This window comes from Alexandromys fortis, unplaced genomic scaffold, assembly GCF_014885135.2.
Source record: "Alexandromys fortis isolate MF-2015 unplaced genomic scaffold, M_Fortis_MF-2015_v1.1 scaffold_397, whole genome shotgun sequence".
Lineage (NCBI taxonomy): Eukaryota > Metazoa > Chordata > Mammalia > Rodentia > Cricetidae > Alexandromys > Alexandromys fortis.
In genome coordinates, this window is record NW_026068336.1 from 255,568 (window position 1) to 263,516 (window position 7,949).

The following is a 7,949-nucleotide window of genomic DNA, read 5'->3' on the forward strand; positions in this document are numbered from 1 at the left end:
CCCTTCCCTTCCCTTCCCTTCCCTTCCCTTCCCTTCCCTTCCTTTTCTTTCTTTCTAGTCAGGGTCTTATATAGCGAAGACTGGCCTCCATTGCTATGCAGCAAAGGATGAACTTGAACTTTTTAAAATGATATTGACTTATCTATGTTTGTATGTGTGGTGTGCATACAGAGTGGAGGTCAGAGCTTACTCTGTAGGAATCGAGTCTTGTCTGTCAACCAAACATGCACACCCCAGGTACGGAAATCAAGTCCTTAGACTTGGCAGCAAGTGCCTTTACCCATTGTGCCATCTTGACGGCCTGGCTTTGAACTTCTTATCCTCTTGATGCTGCCTCCCAAGAGTTGGGATTATAGGCATGTACCATGATGCTGTTTATATGGTGCCAGGGACTAAACCCAGGGTATCATGAATTTTAGTCAAGAACTCTACCGCATGAGTCCTATCTCCAGCCTCCCTTTTTTTCTTGTCCCACCCCCAACTGGTCTGCACACCAAGGGGTCTTTTACAGCTGCTCATAGTCTAGGTTTGTTTGATTGGCAGAGCAGTCTGGCCTTTGGAGAGCAGACCCACAGGCTGAGGGTACAGGAGTGTGCTCCAGATGGGAACATCTACCGACTCCATGACACTTTGTCTTCTCCAGAGGGTTGGGAAAGTAAGAAAATGCTTCCTGATCCCCCAAGTTAACTTCCAGACACTAAGTCTCCATCTTACCTCACAGAAAGCACTAGATTCCAAGATTACACATGGGACCCAGAAAGCCAGAGCTCTCCACAGCATGTGGAAACTGAGCCTTGGCTGATGGCGGACTTAACTTCCTTGAGAAGCTGGCCTAAGCCCATGACTGCAAAGAGGAGAGGTCTAAGCAAGATGTGTGGAGAGATTATTTTGGCCTTTGGCAGGCAGAGGGGTCCTGGGATCAAAGACTTGCACTGCTCTTCCCAGTCCTGTTTTAAAGCAGACTCGGCAAAACCCTACTTTCCCACTACCAGCCTAATAACTTGTGGAAAATGCTACAAGCCAAGGGCCACTTGCCCTGGGAACGTCAATTCCAAATGATTGTCAAGGGCTTCAAAAGCAGAATCAGCTTCAGCCCCAAAGAAGCCTAAGAATGCAGCAGGTGACTGAGCTAACTCTGAAGTGGCTCTGTGGGTGGACCCCACCCCCCTAAGACCAAATAGACCCACTCACTGGACTCTGTACCAACCACAGAGGGGAATCAACAGTCCTCTGAATAGGCAAGAGGCCGGTGAACATGGCAGTCTGCCATCTCGTCTGCTCATTTTGCCTCTCCCCCCAAGAGCTCCCCCCACACCATGAGATCTCTCCCTCTAGTCCCAGTTTGCTCCCCAGCTCACCGTGGCTTCCAAGTCCTCTGTCTTGTTTCGGAGATGGTCCAAGTTTTCCCCTCGGGCCAAGATTCTTTCCACATTCTGGGCCATGATATTCTTGACTCCCTCCACCTCACTCTGCAGGTTCCTAACTCGGTCATTTCCGGCACCCCCACTGGCGTCCTCCTGGATGTCAATACAGGGGTTAATTAGGCCATACAGCAGAGAAGCCAGAGGCCAGAGGAGGCTGAAGAACTGAAGCAGATTTTAGCCATTTCTAATACTTTAACTGTTACCAAAGGAACGCTCTTTGTTTATATTAGTTATATCCAATGCGGGGGGGGGGGGGTTGAGGGGCACACAGGTGTGAATCCCACCATGAAAGGCCAGAGATTAGCTTCCTGTGGTCAGGTGCTCCTGAGGCGTGCTACCTTGCTTTTTCTCCCCACCCCCCTCAGGTTGACTTTTCGAGAGCTGGCCTGGGGCTCTCAGATTAGCCTGGCCATCAAGCCCACCCTAGCGCTGTGAGCCATCACACCCAGTGCTTGTGGCCACCACACCTGGGTTTTTTTTTTTTTTTCTTTTTTAACGCGCATCTGGGGATCCAACTCAAATCTCCATCCTTACGTGGCAAGCACTTCACCCACTTCCCCAGCTTTCTTTCTTTCTTTCTTTCTTTCTTTCTTTCTTTCTTTCTTTCTTTCTTTACTTATTTATTTGGGATAGGGTCTCAGCCTAGGAAGGCCTCGCTCCCTAAGTAGGATGTCCTTGAACAGCTGACCCTCCTGTCTCTACCTACCCCGTGCTGAGAGTGATTACAGGTGTGCACAGCCAGCCCTCGTTTATGAGGTGCTGGGGATCAAACCCAGAGTTTCATGCATGCCAGGCAAACATGCTACCAACTGAGTCCTGTATAAGTGCAATATAGATGCACACACACACACACATGTATGTATGTATATGTGTGGATGCAGAGTGGGGGATATACATGCACACCACAGCACTCATGTGGAGGTCAGAGGAAACTTTCCTGAGTGGCTTGTCTTCTCCAGTCGGATGGGTAGAACTGGGGAGATGTTGAACTCAGGCTGGCAGGCTCACACCGAGAGCCCTTTTACCTACCAGCCACCTTGGCTGCCACATTTGTGTGTTTTTAAGTCCCTGAAGATGAGATTTGATTCTGGACTATCATCCGCCTTCTATTTGGGATTTTCAGGGTCCCTGAACAACACACACACACACACCTATCCCTATTTCCACTCTCCACAAAGAGAGTCAAGGAGATGACACAGCCGGCGTTTCCATTCTCCTCCGCGGTGCACAGCTACTGTTCACTGGTGTCCACAGCCACCCTCTTCCCAATCCTAGTGGATTCTCTTTAAGTGTGAGAGCTGGCCAGCAGAGCACCCTTGCCTGGCCCAACCACCCCAAGTGCCTCTGGAGACAGCTGTTGGTGAGTTGCTCTGGTTCCGGCCTGCTGGGCGGTATAACCGCGGTTCAGTGGCTGTGGCCCCCAGAAAGCATCTTGAGCGTTGGACCGCACACTTCTGCTTTCCCCAGAGTTTAGCGCCTGGTGTAGGCCACACACCACCACCTGCTTATATAGATATTAAAAGTTCTCCCCGCTGCGGTCTCTCTTTGCAGAAGGCTTCTAGATAAGGCTTTTGAACTAGGAGGGAAAAGGCATTGACTCCTCCCTGGTGACCCAGGGGGCCTCAGGTACCAGTCACGGGGTGTGGGCTGAAGCTAGATTGTCAGGGAGAACCGACGCCTGCCTGCTTTACAAACTCAGGCGCTGTTGCTAATGTTTTTAGAGAAGGGGCTGCTTTTGGTGGCTGGGCTGGAATCTGAGCCCCAAAGAGCAGGGGCCCTTATGGCCCGGTAATGTCACAACACCGGGCTCAGGCCCAGCTGGAGGAGGCGGAGCAGGGGGAGGGTGCGGCGCAGCAGCTTGGCTTGGAATTCGGGTCCCCCAGCCCCCACCGAAACCCTGATTCGATCCAGCACCGAGGTCACGGGAGGAAGGCGGTGGAGAAGTGTCAGGAGCCCCTGGCCCGGAGTGCAGAGCTATTTGTGGACGAGTTGTCAAAGTAAGGAGACAGAGGCGGCACTGGCCCTAGAGGGCCAAGCCCTCTGACTGTCGCCAACTTACCTATCTCGACACAAGCAACCCCCAGACCCGATCCCCCTCTAGCCCCTCTAAATCTCTATTTTCCTAGTCCCCACACCACTCACCATGTCTCGGAGCACTTGGGCCTCACGGTCTCGCCTAGTCTGTTTCCACTTAGCGCAGCCACAGCTTCACTTCCTGCTTACTCCAACTTTCTGCCCGCCTCCTGCCCATCCCGCGACTCCAGCCTCTCCGGCTCCAGCCACACCTAACTGCAGGTTTCCCCAGGTAGGCGGCCGCCCTCTGCCGTCCTCCCAGTCTCCTCCCAAACAAAAGCTTAAGTTTAAAGCAACAGGGCACTCCGGACCGGGCGGTGGTGGTGGTGGTGGTGGGGGGTGTTGTGTCTAAGTCGTCCAGAAAGAGAAAAGAAAGGATCAACCAACCTTCCTAAGTTTCAGAAACCCGTAAACTCTCCTTTTTATGCTTCAAAGAAGTAATTCTAGTTTTCAGGGACTTAAATTAGCCGTGTTCAGATAGAAACGAATGTATGGGTGAAAATATTTCGCTGGGCAACCTTTGTTCCCCAGGGCCAACCTGAGTGAGAAGAAAGCACTAAAATCCCCAGAAAACGGGGCTGCAGAGATGGCTCAGCAGTTATGAGCACCTGCCGCTCCTGAGGAGAGAAGTTCAGTTCCCTGCACCCACATCTGGCTGCCCACAAACTGCAGCTGGGGCGCGCGGGTGGGGGTGGGGGGCTGGATGCCCTCTTCTGGCCTCTGTGGGTATATGAACACACACGTGCACACACATTCACATAATTAAACTCTAGGAACATTCCAAGTTGGGCCTGAGAGAATCTTTTCCTCCTCTCAGGGTTTGTCAGGTGCCGAGGCTGACAGGGGAAGAGTGTGAACAGAAAGGGTAGGGCACCTTAGCAATGTCCGCAGGGCAGAGGACAGTCGGGAAACCACGGCTCTCTCACCAACCCCTCCTTTCCTTCTAGAGTTCAGCAGTCCTGTATTTCCCTCCGAAGGTCACCATGGGGGTTGGTGACCCTGGTCAGTTGTCCAAAGATTGTCCAATGGATTAGGAGGGGGCCTGGGGTAAAGGGTTTTTTCCACCGCATGTGGCTGTCCGCCAGAGAAAATCTGCTCTTCTCCGGATGGAGTTTGTCAAGACAGAACAATAACAAGGCACCAAGAGGGCAGACATTCTTTCCCACCCCAGAAGAAATAACAGTGCCAAGGAGGAAATCTTAGTTCTTCCCTCTTCCGACAAATAAGAACCGAAAACAAAACAAAACAAAACAAAAAAAGCCTTTAGTAAATTTAGAATCCCTGTATCATTTTGAGACACTTTGTGTTTTCTCTTGCGCATGCTCAGGGACTCCTGGATGAGCTGCATCTCCCTCCCCCCCCAAAAAATGCATGCTTAGTTTTACAGAAGTAAATCAAAGCAACTAGTAACACTTTTTAAAAATTAGATTTTTTAAAGGATTATTTTTATTATTTCTAATTATGTGTATGTGTAGGTATGCCTGAGGGCAGAGGTGTCAGTTTCCTTGTGAGTTACAGGCAGCTGTGAGTTGCCTGCTGTGGGTGCTGGGAACTGAACTCTCTCTGGGAGACTATGCTATGGGATAGGTGTACAGTGTGTGAAGATGTGTTGTTGTGATTGTTGTAATAAAAACCTGCACAGCCCAGGCAGGAAGTATAGGCGGGACTTCTGAGGGGAGAAAGAAAGAGAATGAGGAATCTAGGTGTTTGGGAGAAATCAGGAAATGTGGAAAGGAAATACAAGTTGCAAGATGGAAGAGAGGTAATGCCACGTGAAGACCGTAGACTAATATAAATGGGTTAGTTTAAGCTATAAGAGCTAGTTACGAATAAGCCTAAACTATAGGCCGAGCTTTCTCAAATAAGCCTCTGTGTCATTATTTGAGAGCTGGCAGGCGAGACAGAGCATGACTCATTACAAGAGTAATACCTTCTCTTAACTGCTGAACTGTGGCTCCAGTGCCCTAGTAACCCCTCAAAACTGCACAACCCATTTCCTTCCCAGTAAAGCAAAAGAAACGGCTAGAATAAATGGGAACGAGGTTACAACAGAAAAGGTCAGCTCTACACCTGATCGTAGCCAAAGGTCAACAGGTGACGAAAATGTCAGTTCTAAATGAAGTCTTTAGAGTCTGCAGATTCTCTAGGCGAGGCAGGGCTCAAGTGGTCACAAAAAAAGAACTGGGACCTGGAGAGACGGCCATCCACTAAAGCATGTACTGCTCTTCCAGAAGACCCAAATTTGATTCCCAGCACCCGGATCAGGCAGCTTGTTTCCTGCAACTCTAGCCCCAAGGGATCCGACGTCCTCTTCTGGCCCCAGCAGATGCTGTACTATTGTGCACACACACACACTTAAAATGATAGTGATAGAGAGGTGGATCTCTGTGAGTCTGAGGCCAGCCTGGCTTTCTTATCCAGTTCCAGGCCAGCTAGGGCTATGTGGCGAGGCTCTGTCCAAACTAACTAACTAACTAACTAAATAAATAAAATTAGTAAAAATGAAATTAAATATTTTTTAAAAGGAAAGAACTGTATTTTAAAAGAGTAATCCTAAACTGAAGGAGGTCTACGAAACATAATCCATCTGGGCCAGGTGTGGGTGCCTTTAATCCCAGCACTTGGGAATCAGAGGCAGGGGGAATCTCTGTGAGTCTGAGGCACTGGTCTACTTAGTGAGTTCCAGGTTGTTTGGAGTCCTGGGTCTGCCCCCAGACCTCCCATCCCCAAACCCTCCCTCTCTATGTGTGTTGTCAATACAGTGCTGACTCATGTGGCCTTTGAACAGTCGCAGTCTGGCTAGTGACAACTGAGGCTATAAAGTGCATGTCAGATTTTTAAAAACATAGTATAAAAATACTACACTTTAATAAATTTCATTAATATTTTATAGGTTAGGGGCTGGAGAGATGGCTCAGAGGTTAAGAGCATTGCCTGCTCTTCCAAAGGTCCTGAGTTCAATTCCCAGCAACCACATGATGGCTCACAACCATCTGTAATGGGGTCTGGTGCCCTCTGCTGGCCTGCAGACATACACACAGAATATTGTATACATAATAAATAAGTAAATATTTAAAAAAAATATTTTATAGGCTGGTGTGGTGTCCCATACCTGTAATCCCAGAACTCAGAACCCTGAGGCCGGGGCAGTCACATTCAAGGCTACCTCAGGCTACATGGCCTGAGCTGTGGCCAGGCAGACCATGACTTCAATCAACCAGCCAACTGAGGGCAGTTGAAATGGCGCTTTGGACTCATTCAGCTAAGATCGATACACATGTGCCGCCATGCTTTCGTATGGTGCTGGGTTGAATCTAATGCTCCCTGCAGTGCCAGGTGAGGGCTCCACCATCTGGGCTGCACATCCAGCCTAGTGTACAGTTTGCGTTTGACTAGTAGAGAAAATTCTTTTTTTTTTTATTTATTTATTATGTATACAATATTCTGTCTGTGTGTATGCCAGACCTCCCTACAGATGGTTGTGAGCCACCATGCGGTTGCTGGGAATCGAACTCAGGACCTTTAGAAGAGCAGGCAATGCTCTTAACCACTGAGCCATCTCTCCAGCCCGACTAGTAGAGAAAATTAAACTGCACAACTAATAAAAACTTTATGCTTTTCTCTTTGGAGATGGGTGCTGGGGGTTGAAGCCAGGGTCATGCGCATGCTAGGCAGGCGTCTACTGTTGAGTCACAGCTGCCTCTCCTTTCACTGTCCTGAAAGACACAGAAGGCCTTGGAATCCCTGGAACTGTGGGCGCCCCCTGATGTGGGTGTGGCCAACTGAACTAAGGGCAGCTTGTGCTCTCAACTGCTGAGCAATCTCTCCAGTTCTCTTTGGGATTTATTATTTTTATTTTATTTTGTATCTTGAGACAGAATCTCCTAATGGAGCTCAGGTGGTCTGGAACATGATATAGTCCAGGCTGGTCTGAAACTCAATGATCTTTCCTCCCCAGATTCCTAAATTTGGGGATTAGAGGTGAGAGCCAAAATGCCCAGGTGTTCCTTTTCCTGCCTCCTCGCCCCCTTGCCCCCTTGAGTACCTCCTCCCTTTTCTCTTTTCTCCCCCACCCCCACTTGCTTTTCTCTCTGCTTGCCTTCCTCCCTTCCCCATTGCCTCCCACTGAACCTAGAGCTCCCTAGCCTCTGGGGTGGGAGCAGCCTGTTGAGATTGTTTTGCATGGACTTTTGTTTCTATAAAGAAGAGAGTGGTCTGCTTCAAAAGAAATAAAAAGCTCCGTAACTTTTCTGTGCCCCTTGTTAAAGTGTGGTTTCATTTTTTTTCTCTTGGGACAAGGTCTTATGGAGCTGGGACTGGCCTGGAGCTCACGGTGCAGCTGAGAATGATCCTACAGTCTTCCCCATTCTTGTGCTGGGATTGCAGCCTCACAATACAGACCTCGGGAGGGGAACTCACCCTCAGTGACTGACGGGGGGGGGGGGGGGGGGG